The sequence below is a fragment of the Dromiciops gliroides genome, chromosome 4, assembly GCF_019393635.1.
Source record: "Dromiciops gliroides isolate mDroGli1 chromosome 4, mDroGli1.pri, whole genome shotgun sequence".
NCBI classification, from domain to species: Eukaryota; Metazoa; Chordata; class Mammalia; order Microbiotheria; family Microbiotheriidae; genus Dromiciops; species Dromiciops gliroides.
The window spans coordinates 311,955,707-311,971,581 of record NC_057864.1 but is presented as its reverse complement, the minus strand read 5'-3'; the positions used below and the strand labels follow the sequence as shown (position 1 = coordinate 311,971,581).

Here is a 15,875-nt window from a genome sequence, read left to right as displayed (position 1 = left end):
TGTGGACGCTCCCTAAAGCTCTGCCCTGGGCTCTCTTCTCTTCGCTCTCTATACTTTTTCATTTGATGACTTTATGAGTTCCCATAGATTTGATCATCATCTCTCTGCAGAGGACTCTTGGATCTAAGTATCCAGCCATACTCTCTTGAGCACCACTGCCACATCATCACCTATGGATTAAGCATTTCAAACTGGATGTCCCAAGGGCTTCTTGGACTTGAAAAGAGAGTTTATCCAGAAGACATGACATTATCGAAGACATTTCAAATGTCTTAAAGGGATCTCATTATCTCTACCTGTGGTAAAAATTATTTGTGCTAAAGATTAATATCAAAAGTTTTAGCTGAATCATTTGGGAGGGGCCACACCTGGCCCACCCTGAGATTACGTGTGCTACTGAGAAGGACCTCCCCTTTTGTGGGAGGAAAAAACAGAATGCGACCAGAAGGGAGGGAACTTCCAGGAGACAGGGCATGTTCAAGGAGTTCACACTTTTCAGCCTGGCAATCAGTCTGGTGGTGCTCAGCGTGGCGGCATCGTGTTAGCGATGGGTCTCAGTGTGGCACTGGAAAACTGCATGCTGACCCTGGGGTCGGTGAGTCACTTATGGAAAACCCTAAATTCCTTTGAACTAGCTTAATTGGGAATGCTCTGGGATTTCATGAACTAAGCTTAGAGTTAAGACTATCTATTTGTATTTCTACTTCCTTATTTCCTTAATTGGTTTCACCTTTGTGGTTTAATTAATTCCCAAGTAATAAAACCTGATCCTTTATGAACTAAAGCTCAGAGGCTCCTTTTCTTATTGGCCTGGGAGGAATATATAAAAAGGAAAGTTCAAAGGGAAGATTAAACCTAAAAGAGTACCTCATATTTCTGGAACCCCAATATTAAGGCGAGTCACCCTAATACGCTCCGTATATCAAATTTTGGCCCTCACATACCCCCAAACCCACTTTTATACTGGACTTCCCTTTTTTCATCAAGGGTGCCACCATCTTTAGTGTCATATTCACTTTTGAGCTAATCCTTACTCTTACCCCACATACCAGTCAGTTGCCAAATCTTGTAAATTCTACCCCTATAACATCTCGTTTCTCTGTCCTTCAGTCCACCCCCCACAGCCATCACCCTAATTCAGTCTCTCCTCACATCTCACGCTGGTTATTGCAATAAGTCTCTTAATAACTCAAGTCTCTCTCCATCTCTAATCCATCTAATCCACAACTGTCAAGTCAATATTCCTAAAGCACAGCTCTAACCTTGTTATTCCTCTGCTCAATAAACTCCATTGGCTCCCTACTGCTTCTAGAATCATAAACAAGCTCATTTGTTTGCCATTTGAAGCCCTTTACAACCTAGATTGAACCTAGTTGTTTGAATTGAATTGAAGTTGATTTACTATATCATGGTAACCATAAATGGAGAAAGATATTTTTAAATGTATTCCAGAAATTCCCCAGTGATGGCAAAATCTTTCCAATGAGTTATCCTCACTCTGATAGATTCATATTATAGAATAGACATATACCCTATGTTGAACAAGTTTCCTAAGATGCCAATCACAGAGAGCATAATGCTGAACCCTCTCTCAAAATCTCCAGTAGGCTGAGCTAGCATCCCCTTTCCACAATGGCCTTTCATGGGCCAGCTGCACTGATTATTCAGACAGCACACCTGAGCCTTGGCAATATCATAACACACAAAGATCAAGGAAATTTTTCATAAGATCATAAATTTAAAACTAGAAAGGATATCAGAAGCCATTTGGTCCAAACTACTCATTTTGCAGATGAGAAAACTGAGGCCAAGGAGCTTAAGTGATTTTCCCAAGGTCACACTGGTAGTAGGCATCAGAGGTAGATTGTGAACCCAGGTCTGCTGACTCCAGATTCAGCACTCTTTCCATGGGACCACACTGCTGGAATATTTGGTATAGGTACTTCCTGTGACTGAGGTCATCCTCTTATGACTTCTAGGAATACCTCCTTTGTGCAACCAAATTCAAGTTCGTAACCAATGAGTATACTCAGTTCATTTTAGTTCAATTCAACAAACATTTAGTGAGGGCCTACTTTGTGCCACCTAGACAGCTAGGTTGTGTCATGGATAGAATGTTGGACCTGGAGTCAGGAATACATGAATTGAAATCCATCCACTGTGTGACCCTGGGCAAGTCACTTAATCTTTGTTTACCTCAGTTTCCTCATCTGTGAAATGTAGATAATAATACCTACCTCACAGGGTTGTTATGAGAATCGAAAGAGAAGTTATATGTAAAGTACTTAGCAGAGTTCCTAGCATATAGTAGGTGCCGTAGAAATGTTAGCTTTTACTTTGTGTCAGTTACTATGCTAAAAACTTAGGATAAAAAGATAAAAACCAAATATCCCATTTCTTCAATGGAAAGGGGGAGAGAGCAGACAACCTATATACAAATATATAAAATGTTCAGAGATTAAATACAAAACATTTTGGGAGGAAGAGCACTAATGACTGGGAAGATCAGGAAAGGCCTTCTGAGGGAGGTGGCACCAGAGTTCTGCTTTGAAGGTAACTAGGGATTCTAAGTGGAAGGAATAATGAAATAATGCATTTCAGGCATGGGAGATGATCTCTTGAAAGGGCAAGAGGTGAAAGATGGAATTAATGTATTGGGAACAAGTATGCCATTTTGGTTGGATTGTAGAGTGTGACTAGAAGTAATGTAATATCAATATAGAAAGCTAGGTTAAAGCCAGATTGTGAAGGGTTATAAACTTCAGAAGAATTTGTATTTAAAGCTAGAGGAAATAGGGAGCCACTGAAGCTCCTTAAGCAGGGGAGTAACATCATTTGACCTATACTTTTGAAAATATCATTTTGGCAGCTGTGGTTATGATAGATTGGATAAGAAAGAGACTGGAGTCAGGCACCAATGAAGAGGCCATTTCCTTAGTCCAGGCAAGTATTGTTAAGGACTTAATTAGGGTAGTGGCTGTAAGAGTAGAAAGAAAAAACAGATATCAGAGATATTATAGAATTAATAAGATGATAATGGATTAGTATGGAAGGGTGAAGAAGAGTTGAGTTGAGAATAACTCCAAGACTGCAAACCTAGGTGATTGGAAAGGTGATTTGCTAAACAGAAATAGAGAAGCTGGAAAGAGGGATGAATTTGGCAAGGTGGAGGCAGGGAGAGAGATTATAATAGATTTTGTTCTGAACATGTTGGATGTGATGCCTATGGAAATTCCAGGTGGAGTTGTCCAGGAGAAATTGGTAATGTAGTAGTGGAGCATGAGAAAGATGAGGGTTGGATTTGAAGAGTTGAGAATCATCTACAAAGAGATGATACTTGAATCTACCAGGAAAGAGTGTTAGAGAAAGAAGAAAAGAGAGTCTGGGAGAAATCCCTGGGACACAGTCACATAAAGGGAGAGGAACATGAAAGAAAATTCAACCAAAGAGACAGAGAAGGAGCTATCAAACAGATAGAAGGAAAACTATGTTAACATAGTCTCATGAAAACCCAAGGAGGATAGAGGGTGTGGTACAATGTGGTGCAGTGAATAGATTGCCAGGCCTGGAATCAGGAAGATCTGAGTTCAAATCCAGATTCAGGCACTAGCTGTGGGACCCTGGACAAGTCACTTAATCCTGTTTGCCTCAGTTTCCTCATGTGTAAAATGAGGTGAAGAAGAAAATGGCAAACCATTCCAGTATCTCTGCAAAAAGTGGGGTCATAGAGTCAAACACCACTGAAATGTCTGAACAAGAAGTGGTCAGTGGTGTCAAAAGCTTCAGAGCAGTTAAGAAAGATGAAGACTAAAAAAGAGCATTCATTTTAGCAATTATGTAACCATTGGCGACTTCAAAGAGAGAAGTTTTCTGTTCAGGAGGGATGTCAAAAGCCAGATTGCAAGGGTTTAAGACATGAATGAGAGGTGAAGAAGTAGAGGCAATTAGTCTAGCAAGCTTTTCCTAGTAGTTTGTCAGTGAAAGGGTGGAAAGATATAAGACAATAATGAGGGGATGATAAAGTCAAGTAAAGGTTTTCTAAGGATGAAGGACATATGGCCAAGTTTATAGATTGTGGGAAAGGAGCCAGTTAATAAAAAGAGATTGAAGATTATAAAGAGAGAAGGGTTAACTGAAGGGCCAAGCTCCTGGCAGAAGTGAGAACAGATGGCACCAGAAGTACAGTCAAAAAGAAATAGGCATTCTCTTTCTCTGAGACTGAAGCAAAGGAAGAGAGAGTGAAAGAGAATGTTCTAGAATGTTCTAGCTTTGAGGTCTAGAACTAGGGGAAAGAATGAGTTCCTGAAGTTCCTCCCTTGATGTGGTAAAATATAAGGTATAGTCTTTAACTGAGTCAAAACAGAGTGGTATATGTGGCTTGAGAGAGGAGAACATTTGGAATAGATGCTGTGGAAAGTATGATAAGGAAGAGTAAAGCATTGCTGGGCAGTGGTAAGAGAGATTAAACAACACAGATTTATGGTTAATCTAGTTAACACCATCATGTGATTTCCTCCAACACCATTAAGCAACTCAAGAAGAATAATACAGAAGGGAGATAGTAAAGGTGGTCCACATTTGGGATTTAGAAAAGGGTTGAACAGGGATGGGCCATGGGAGAAACTGAATCAAGTATGGAGAATGTTGACTTCAAAGAGAGCAAAGAGTTTGGGTGATAGCCTGGAAAAGGGGAGATCAAGGAAGATTGGAGAAGGTAAAGATTGCAATGAAGTTAAATAATAGGTTTAGGATAAGTGAGGTACAAGGACAGAATAACAAGAGGTTGTGTTCAAATAGAAGAATTTCATATTCTAAATCTTGGAAGTAGAATTCTTATGGGTGATAGAAGGGTATGAGGCAACATGGGCCAGAGGAAAGAGTGCCAACTGGATTTGGAATCCAATAAACTGGGTTCAAATCCTGGCTTTGCTATTTGAGTGACCTTGGGAAAGTTGTTTAACTTCTCTGGATCCCAGTTTCTCAAGTGTACAATCAATAGGTTGAACAAGATGGCCCTGGAATGCTGAGGTCCATTCCAGTTCTAAATCTAGGATTCTATGACCATCCTTTTGTATGTCTGAGGTAGATTGAAAGTAGAGGTAATGCTTTCAGATCTTTGGAAAGGAGAACAGTTTATGACCAAACAAGAGATAGAGAATATTATGAAATGCAAAATGAATGATTTTGATTACATTAAATTTAAAAGTTTTCATACAAACAGAAGCAATGCATCCAAAATTAGAAGGGATACAGAAAACTGGGGGGAAAAGTTATAGCCAGTACTTCTGATAAAGGCCTCATTTCTAAAATATATAGGGAACTAAATCAAATTTATAAGAATCCAAGTCATTCCCCAATTGAGAAATTGTCAAAGGATATGAACAGGCAGCTTTCTGATGAATAAATCAAAGCTATCCATTGCCATATGAAAAAATGCTCTAAATACTATTGATTAGAGAAACTCAAATTGAAACAACTCTGAGGTACCACCTCAGACCTATCAGATTGACTAATATGACAAAAAAAAAGAAAATAATAAATGTTGGAGAAGCTGTGGAAAAATTGGAACACTAATGCATTGTTGGTGGAGCTGTGAACTGATCCAACCATTCTGGAGAGCAATTTGGAATTATTCCCAAAGTACTATAAAGGTGTGCATACCCTTTGACCCAGCAATACCACTATTAGGTCTTTTTCCCAAAGAGATCATAAAAAAGGGAAAAGGACCCACATGTACAAAAATATTTATAGCTGCTCTTTTTGTGGTAGCAAGGAATTGGAAATGGAGGGATTGCCCATCAATTGGGGAATGGCTGAACAAGTTGTGGTATATGAATGTAATGGAATTCTATTGTGCTGTAAGAAACGATGAACAGGCAGATTTCAGAGAAACCTGGAAGGACTTGCATGAACTGATGCTGAGTGAGGTGAGCAGAACCAGGAGAACATTGTACATAGTATCATCAACATTATGTGTTGATCAACTGTGATAGACTTGACTCTTTTCAGCAATACAAGATAGTTCCAAAGGACTCATGATGAAAAAAGCTCTCCAAATTCAGAAAAAAAAAAAAAAAAGAACTGTGGAATATGGATGCAGATTGAACCATACTATTTCTTTTGTTTTGGTGCTGTGGTTTTTCTTTTGCGGGGGGGGGGGGGTTCCTTTTTGCTCTGATTCTTCTTATAACTAACATGACTAATGCAGAAATATGTTTAATGTTATTGTACATATATAACCTATATCAGATTACTTGCTGTCTTGGGGAGGGAGGGAATGGAGGGAGAAAAATTTGAAACTAGAAATCTTATAAAAACAAATATTGAAAACTATCTCTACATGTAACTGGAAAATAATAATATACTTTTATAATTAAAAAAAGAATGTGGAGGTAATGACAGTTGAGGAGAGTGATAAATTGGGAAGACAGGGTTTGAAAAGACAGAAATACAAATATTGGGATCCCCAAGTATAACAGAAGGGAAAAGAAGGGAATAGAATGGAACAGAATGGAAGGGCCAAAAAGCCAGACACCTTAGATCCATTTCAGACATAAATTACTGATTCTACTCATCAAGTCCTTTCACCAAAATTTCCTTTCTTGCCTCTCTTCTATTTACCACATAGTCTATTTTCCCTGTTCCCCTCTCAATACCCTTGCTCCCTGGGGTAGGTTCTTAACTCTAGGTTATAAACCATGGACCACTTCTCAGAATAATGTTTTTAAATGCATATCATAAAATATGTAGGATGAACAAGGAACCCATTTATATTGAAATATGGTATGTGTGTATGTATATGTACGTATTCACAATATAGTTATATATACATATAAAGCTGTATATAAATGTCATTTATATAGTTTATTGTATAACTATAAACCTGTGTATACATACACATACATATACATGTGTTTATATATACATGTTAAACTATATTTATATATAGTTTGTAATAAATTGATATATAAATAATTTAATATATGTATATATAACTGTATTTCAATATAACTGGTTTCCCATGTCATCCCATGTACTTTATTTTAAGCATCTAAACACATGAAGTCCAAAGGCTCAGCAGACTACAAATGACCCAGAAAAGCTTACAATCCTCGGCTACTTTGAGATCTTGGGGAGCTGAAAGTTGGAGTATTAGGAAGAGGAACCAAAGTCAAGTCATGAGCCAGACCCTCCCTTCAAAGTGTTTTTGCTCTTCCCCCTCCTTTTCCAAGCACACATCCCTCCTTCTTTCCCTCCTGTCCTCTCACTATAAGCTTGCCAAGAAAAAATGAGCTTCTGTTAGCCACAAGACATTTAGAACAACAGGTTTTTCAAGGGAAATTTTTTTTCCATCGGTACTCCAGTGTCTGTGCAGATTGCAAATTTCCAGCTGATGGTTCTCTGCCAAAAGTTCTTTGGGGTCTTTACAGATGTGAAATACAATCTTTCAAGGAAGACACATTCCCCTCCCTGTTCTCACTCTGATTCCAGCAGCTTTATGTTCCCGACAACATAATTCATCATAACAATAATGAAATAGCAAGAATATTTATTAGTGTTTATGCTGTACCCTTCACCTGAGGGTCCCTGGGTACTTTCAAACAGAACTGAAGTGGTTCCAAATTGTGTCCCTCTCCAACTTTGATGCAGAAGCCAAAACAGATCTAGTCTACTCTATGTCATTCTCCATAAGTCATATCATAGACTTCCCCATACATGGAAGCCATGAGACATGGCTTTCATTCTACCATTTTTCCTAACCTCCTCATGGGGAAAACAAATAGGGGTGACTTTTAGGTGTTTTGAGATCCTTTTCAGGTCATTGTTCAATAAATACCATCTTTTTAGATATTTTATGAGATACATTTAAACCTCCATTAATAGTGATAATTAAGTATTATGTTATTCTGCACCAGAAGCAGCTGGAGCCTAGAGTCAGGAAGATCTGACTTCAAATCCAACCTCAGACAATTATTAGCTGTGTGACTCTGGGCAAGTCACAACCTCTGACTGCCTCAATTTCCTCAACCGAGGATAATAATAGCACCAACCTTGCAAGGTTTTTGTGAGGATCAAATGGGATAATATTTCTAAAAGTGCTTCATATGATGCCTGGCACAGAGTGGGCACTACATAAATACTTGCTCCTTTCCCTTCTCTCCTATTCTGGTTATTTGATCTTTCCTATTAACATTTTACCCCTAATACATTATTAAAAATCTTTGTAAAAATGTATTACTCCACTCTTCTTTTTTAATAGAAGCATGGAACAAAACCGAATTTTTATATGAAAGTACAATGCTTTGAATTGTCTCTCAGACACTCATGAATTTCCATTCTTATCTGTATAGTCCTGAAGATTCATTAGTTCATTCTTTCACTCAAGTGCTTCTTAACTGTCAATTCTGCATATAAGGAGAGGCAGTATTGTGTAATAAATATAGAGCCTCCCTTGGAGTTGGGAAGACCTGGGTTCAAATCCTGCCTCTCACACATTCATATGACCCTGGGAAAGTCATTTAACTTTTCAGTATTGAGGCAACTCTCTAAGATTATACGAGTTATAGAAAAGTTTCAGGTCTGCATTCATAGGATTTTATTAGCACAGGTCCAGACCAAAAGAGAACAAAATAAAAATGTGTATAGTACTGTGCCCAGAACTGCATATAAAATAAGAAAGTATAAGTAAGCTGAATGATGAGCCTAGATCATACCACTGAAACAAGTGTTTTATTTTTTAATTAAATCATTGATTATAGTTTGTTTTTCTTCTTTTCCTCTTTCCCCTAAAACAGAATAAAGAAACATTTCCACTTAATTAAGACTTCCACTCAGTCAAGGTTTCACAATATGAGTTTTTATGTTATTCAGTTTAACCTGTGGAAGGCATTATGCTATACAACATAAGTTATATTACACCTGTACCTAAATTATCCAAGTTCCATTTATGCCTAATTTATATTACACTGCTTCTCTAGTATTTGCTTTCTCATCAAAAACCAAGATAGACAAGTCTTGCTTTTAAGGTCCTCACAACTATTTAAATTGAAAACATGAAAGGCTCTAGTTTCTTTTTTGATTAGACTCTAGCAAGATATTTCATTCACAGATTCCATCCAAGTTCTAGAAAAGATGATATTTGGGGCAGCTAGGTGGCATAGTGGATAAAGCACTGGCCCTGGATTCAGGAGTACCTGAGTTCAAATCTGACCTCAGACACTTGATACTTACTAGCTGTGTGACCCTGGGCAAGTCACTTAACCCTCATTGCCCTACCAAAAAAAAAAACAGAAAGAGAAGAAAAGATGATATTTGCTGACCTCTGTTTAGATCAACACAGGGCCAGTCAGTCCCAGACCAGACAATATTCTAAGGAAAGCAAACAGGCACAATTCCCTAAAATCAGAAAAAGAGGTGTTCCACTCTCCCCAGGTAATTATTCAATCCAAGGAACATGGAAACAATAACTGACTGACCAGTACAGCGCCAGTTTTCAGATAAGACATATGGGTTGCTCAAGATGTATAATTGTGAGAAAACTTCTTGCATCAATCTTTGGATATGACTGGATGTCCAGTTAGCATAACTTAGGCCCTGAGTTAAGGGTCTCTAAGTAGCAGGTAGAGGTGGTCCAGTTTCCCAGCTATACAGGGCTAGGTTCAAACAATGCAAATAAAGACCTCTCACAATTTCCACAATGAATAAAGTTTTCTCACAAGACAGAAATTGGACCAGATACATAATTGAACAAAAAGGAAACTAAGCTAGTTCCAGAATTGAGTCATGAGTTGGAGTCAGTGTGGTTCACTCAATTTCCACTACCACTTTTCTGTTCTAATTCCCTCAATCCCCTCATCCTTTCACTCAAGAAAATGTTATATGATTCTTTTTGTCAAAGAACAAAGCAATCTACTAGTAAACAAACAATAATCAATGTAGATCCAATACTAATACTCAATCCCTAGCAGCTCCAATGATACTATGAATCCCTCATCAAACTCAAGGTTGTCCAAAGCAATTGCATTACATAGGCAAGGCTAGAAAAGCTTAAAAATAAATTATCCAATTATCTTCTGCCCCCCCCCCCAAATAGAGCAGTACTGAACTTATCATCCCACAACACCTCTAGGACAAGTAATGTTTGACCAGGAAACAGATAGCTACAGTGAATTGGAGTGGGCAGAAGAGTGGATATTGACTGATAACAACCTTGAGTTCTAGTCTCACTTATGAATGAATTAATGAATGAATGAAAAAACATTCATTAAGCACTTACTATGTGCAAAGCACTACAATAAATATTGGAGATGCAAATGCAAAAGCAACAGCTCCTATTCTCAGGGAACTCACATTCTAATAAAGAAATGCAACACACAGGGAAGGTTTCAGCTGAAACTCAAATAGATGGAAAGGTCCAGTAATCCTTAGGGTGCAGCAACCAAATAAAGAGTAATGCATCTTCTTAAATGTCAGTTCCATGGATAAAGTCATACTTGTTTCTGATGTAATTTCATTGTCAGTGCCAGGGACTTTGTTGGTGAGAACAGTCATGCTAACCCTCTCATCTTAACACTTTTTTTTGGAAGTAGGCTATGTATTCTTGTCTTTACCAATGCAAATCAAGAATCTTCCTATAACTTATGCTCTTAAAGACATATGTATGTGACAGTAGGAATGATATGTATCAGGGGCTAAACTTGAACCTAGGCCTTTCTCACTGCAAGGCTGGCTCTCTTATCTGCTACTCCATGATGCCTCTTGCTCCTTTGCTCACTTATCACAAATTTCAGGCTCTTAAGAAGAGAGCTAATCCTGAGCAGTTCAGCCACAGTGACAGGTTTGCTGAGAGGGGCAGGGAATCTTTTAGGACTGGAAAAGAGTGGAAGGGGTTTCAAATTATGTCAAATTATGTCCATTTTTTTGTTATTGTTTTCCCTCCTTAGAGGGTACCTAAATCTGTGGTAGATAAGGACATTCAGATCATCAATAGTACTCTGTTATGGGAATGTAGCAACACATTCTTTATGACCTTCTATGACAGGGACATGCCTGTTTTAAATACCTTCTTTGATAGGGAAATATCTGCTGACCATGACCTTCTGAAACAAATGTAAGGTACATTGAAAGCTATACTTTTCAAAATTAAAAAAAAAAACTTAAAATGGAGCTGACCAAAACTCAAAAATAAATACTAAATCCTTGTGGGAAGATGGTGGAACAAGGCAAAAAATTGCCTGGCTTTCTCAAATTTACACACACACACACACACACACACACACACACACACACACACACACTGAATAACTTAAAATGATGCCTCAAGTTAATTTTAGAGTGGCAGAAATACATCCAGGTAAAGCAGTCATCCAGCCTAAGTCAATCTGGGAAGACATTAGGAAAGATCTGACTTCCTGGGGTGGTGGTCTGGCTAGAGCAAATTGCAAGTACTGGTGAGCCAACAAAAAGTGGTGGTCCCAGGGTCTGGACTTGGTCCCAGGCTGTGGCTGCAGGCAAGAAGGAGCAAGCATATGCAGTGGATGCATTGGCAGAGGGGCACACTTGCTGGTTGTGGTCACTCATAGGAAAACTGAGTCCCTGGTTTCAGTTCCAGGGCAGAGGAGTGAGCTTCCAGAAGGACCATAGGAAGCAAGAGTATTTTTGGTGTAAGCAGTTCTTTTTTTTTTCATATAAATAATTTATTATTTTCATGTTACATTTAGAGATAGTTTTCAACATTTGTTTTTATAAGATTTCTAGTTTCAAATTTTTCTCCCTCCCTCCCCTCCCTAATCCCTCCACAAGACAGCAAGTAATCTGGTATAGGTTATATATGTACAATCACAATAAACATATTTTTTGCATTAGACATGTTATGAGAGAAGAATCAGAGCAAAAAGGAAAAACCTCAAAAAACAACAACAAAAACAATAGAAATAGTATGGTTTGATCTGCATCCAGATTCAACAATTCTTTTTTTTCCTGGATTTGGAGAGCATTTTCCATCATGAGTCCTTTGGTAGTGGAAGCAGTTCTAAGGAGCCCTGTTTGCAGTATATGAACAGAAGATCGCTCATAGACCAAACCATGAGCAGGAAGAGCCTTGGATCATGGAACAGTCAAAGAAAGAAAAACCCAAAGACTCACAGATAGAGCTCAGAAAACAAAAGTATGAAAACCCTGAAGCCTGAGACATTGTCCCTCATACCCTGGAGGCAGAGCCCAACCCTAAAACAGAGTTAACAGCCAAAAACAGGCCACTAAAATGAATAAACAACAGAGAAAGAACCCAACCATAGATAGCTACTATGGTGATAGAGAAGTTGAAAGCTCAAACAGAAGAAGACAATGAAGTCAAAACAGCTACTTATAAAGCTTCAAAGAAAAATGCAAAATAGTCAGAAGCCTTTAAATAGTTCTTAGAAGAGCTTAAAAAGGACTTTAACAATCAAATAAGAGATGTGGAGGAAAAATTGGGTAAAGAAATGGGTAATGCAAGAAAATTGGGAAAATCATTAAAATAAAATAAAAAGTCAACCAGTTGGAAAAATAGATCCAAAAACTTACCAAAAGAAAATAAGCCCTTAAAATTAGAATTGGGTAATGGAAAATTAATGACTTTGTGAGACATCAAGAAATAATAACACAAAATCAAAAGAATAAAAATAGGAGATGTGAAATACATATTAGAAAAACAACTGTGTGGCGCCTGAGGCCACCTGGGCCCAAGCCGCCCTGCACGAGGCGGCCCCCGGCCCGGGACATGCTGCTCTTCGAGCACGAGCACGGCCACTTCTTCGCCTTCCTGGGCCTCTTCTGCTTAGCCAGGCCCGGGGGCGGTGTTCAGGGACCGGAGGCCGAGGGCGGCGTTCAAGGCCCTGGGCGCTGCCCCAGCCCCGGCTCGGCGCTCTGGCGCTACGGACTGGCGGCTGGCTGCGCCTCTGTGGGTTTGCTGGTGCTCTCAGGCTGCTCTTCTCCCAGCCTTCCGTGCGCTCCCGTGCTGCTCCGGAAAGGGGGGCAGCAGGTGACGCTGACCACTCACACCCTCTTTGGCCTGGGCGCTCAGCTCACTGTGCCCCTGTGTCAGGTGTCCTGCCTGGCCCACCGAGGGGAGGGAAGCCCACTGTGCTGCCTCTCAAAGTCAAAGGCCACCGCTTCTATTTCCTCTTGGATAAAGCAGGACGCTTCCCCAACCTGAGGCTGTTCGACATGACGGTGGGAGCCTACAGGAGCCTGTGAGCCCTGGAGAGCCTGCGAACCTGGGCCCCCCTTTCCCCTCTGGAGACCCCGTAACAAATAAAGAGACGGGAAAGCCAAAAAAAAGAAAAAAAGAAAAACAACTGACCTATAAAAAAGATCAAGAAGAGATGATATAAGAAGGCTTCAAGAAATTATTAACGAAAATTTTCCTAAAGTTTTAGGACTAGGAGATAAAACAGAAATTGAAAAAAATCCACAGATCACCACCTGAAATAGACCTCAAAATGAAAACTCATAGAAACATTATATCTAAGTTTCAAAGCTCCCAAGTCAAGGAGAAACAATTACAAGAAACTAAAAAGAAACAATTTATATATTGTGGAGCTACAGTTAGAATACCACAAGATTTAGCAACTTCTACTTTAAAAGACTGGAGGGTCTGAAATATGATATTCAAAAGAGCAAAGGGCTGGGTTTGCAACCAAGAACAACCAGACCATCAAAGCTGCAAAACAAAATGGATATTTAATGAATTAAAGGACCAGGAAAAGATCAGAACTGAACAGAAAATTTGATTTACAAGAATCAGGAAATACTTAAGAAAGTAAACATGAAAAACTAATCATAAGAGTTTTAAAAGGTTAAACTATTTACTTATTATATAGGAAAGTGATAATTCTAATTCTTAAGAATATTATTACTAGAGTACTTTGAAAAAGTATACAAAAATAGAAGGTTTGGGATTGAGTTGATTATGATGGGATGATCGTAAAAAATAAAATTGGGTAGAGAAAGGTAACATGGAACTAATTATATTAAAATGATATAAAAGAATAGAAGAACTCTTACAGTGAAGGGGAAGATGAGATGGAGGATAGACGATAGTTTGTGTGGAGACCTTATTCTCATCAAAAATGTGTTTTAAAAGTGAATAATATATGCATTTAGTAGGGTATAAGGGTAGCTAGGTCACATGGTGGATATAGCATTAGACTAGGAATCAGGACGATTCATCTTCCTGAGTTCAAATCCAGCCTCAGACAATTTGTAGGGTCACTTTGTGACCCTGAACATATCCCTGCTTGCCTCAGTACACCATCTGTAAAATGAGCCAGGAAGGAAATGGCAAATCATTCTAGTATCTTTGCCAATAAAACCCAAAAATGGGTCACAGAGAGTCAGACATGACTGAAAATTCCTCAACAATAGCAAAGAAGGTATAAACATCTCCTAAATTTATAGAGGAATATAAGGAATATAAGAGCAAAGGGATAGGATAAGGTAGGGACTCTTAGAAGAGTGCGTGAATTAGGGAGGCAGTGGTCAGAAGTAAATTAGACTTCCACGGAGAGGTAGGGTAAAAAGAGGAAGAGAGAAGGATAAACAGGGTAGAAAAATATAATGGAGAGAAATACATGACAAGTAATTATAACTTTGGCTATAAATGGGATAAATTTATCCATAAAATGAAAATGGATAGCAGAATGGATCAAAAGCCAGAACCTGACAATATGTTGTTTACAAGAAATACATTTAGGGGGCAGCTAAGTGGTGGAGTAGATAAAGCACTGGCCCTGGATTTAGGAGGACCTGAGTTCAAATCCAGACTCAGACACTTGACACGCATTAGCTGTGTGACCCTGGGCAAGTAACTTAACCCTCATTGCCCCGAAAAAAAAAAAATTTAAATTGAGAGACATGCACAAAGTAAAAATAAAGGGGTAGAGTAGAATTTATTATGCTTCAGATGATGCAAAAAAAAAAAGTGGGGATAGTGATCATAATCTCAGACAAAGTTAAAGCGAAAATAGATTTAATTTTAAAAGATTAGCAGGGAAACTAAATTATGTTAAAAGGTACCATAGATAATGAAGTAATGTCAATACTACATATTTATGCACCAGATGTGATAGCATTCAGATTTTTTAATGAAAAGGTAAATAAATTACAGGTGGAATTATATAGGAAAACCACAGTAGTGGTGAATTTCAACCTTCTCTCAGAACTAAATAAATCTGTGACACTGGGCAAATCACTTAACCCCAATTGCCTGACCAAAAAAAAAAAAAAAAACCTAGATAAATCTAACCATGAATAAATAGACAGACAGACAGACAGACAGACAGACAGATAGATAGATAGATAGATAGATAGATAGATAGATAGATAGATAAATGAGTGAATGAATGAATAAATGGATGAATAAATAAATGGACAAACAAATAAATAAATAAGTAGATGAGTAAGTAAATGAATGAATGAATATATAAATAAGAAAGAAGGCAAAGAAATGAATAGAATCTTAAATAAACTATTTATGATAGACATCTGGGGATAACTGAATGAGAATAGAAAAAATATGCCTTTTTCTCAGTGGTAAATGGCACCCTTACAAAAATTGACCATATATTAAGGCATTAAAAACTTTATAGCTAAATAAAGGAAAGCAGATATATTAAATATTTTTTCAGATCATAATACAATAAAAATTACATTAAATAAAGGATCATGGAAACACAGATTTAAAATTAGAGATTAAGTAACCTAATCTTAAAGAACGAGTGGCTTGAAGAACAATCAATAGAAACAATACATGATTTTATTAAAGGGAATGATAATAATTAAACAACATACCAAAATCTATGGAATCCAGAAAAAGACATAATAAAAGGAAAATT

At 38.0% G+C, this 15,875-nt stretch overlaps 1 pseudogene; it reads left to right on the top strand.

The window, feature by feature from the left end:
• Positions 1-547: 547 nt before the first annotated feature.
• Positions 548-13,236, top strand: LOC122755067 (annotated as a pseudogene).
• The last annotated feature ends 2,639 nt before the right edge of the window (positions 13,237-15,875 follow it).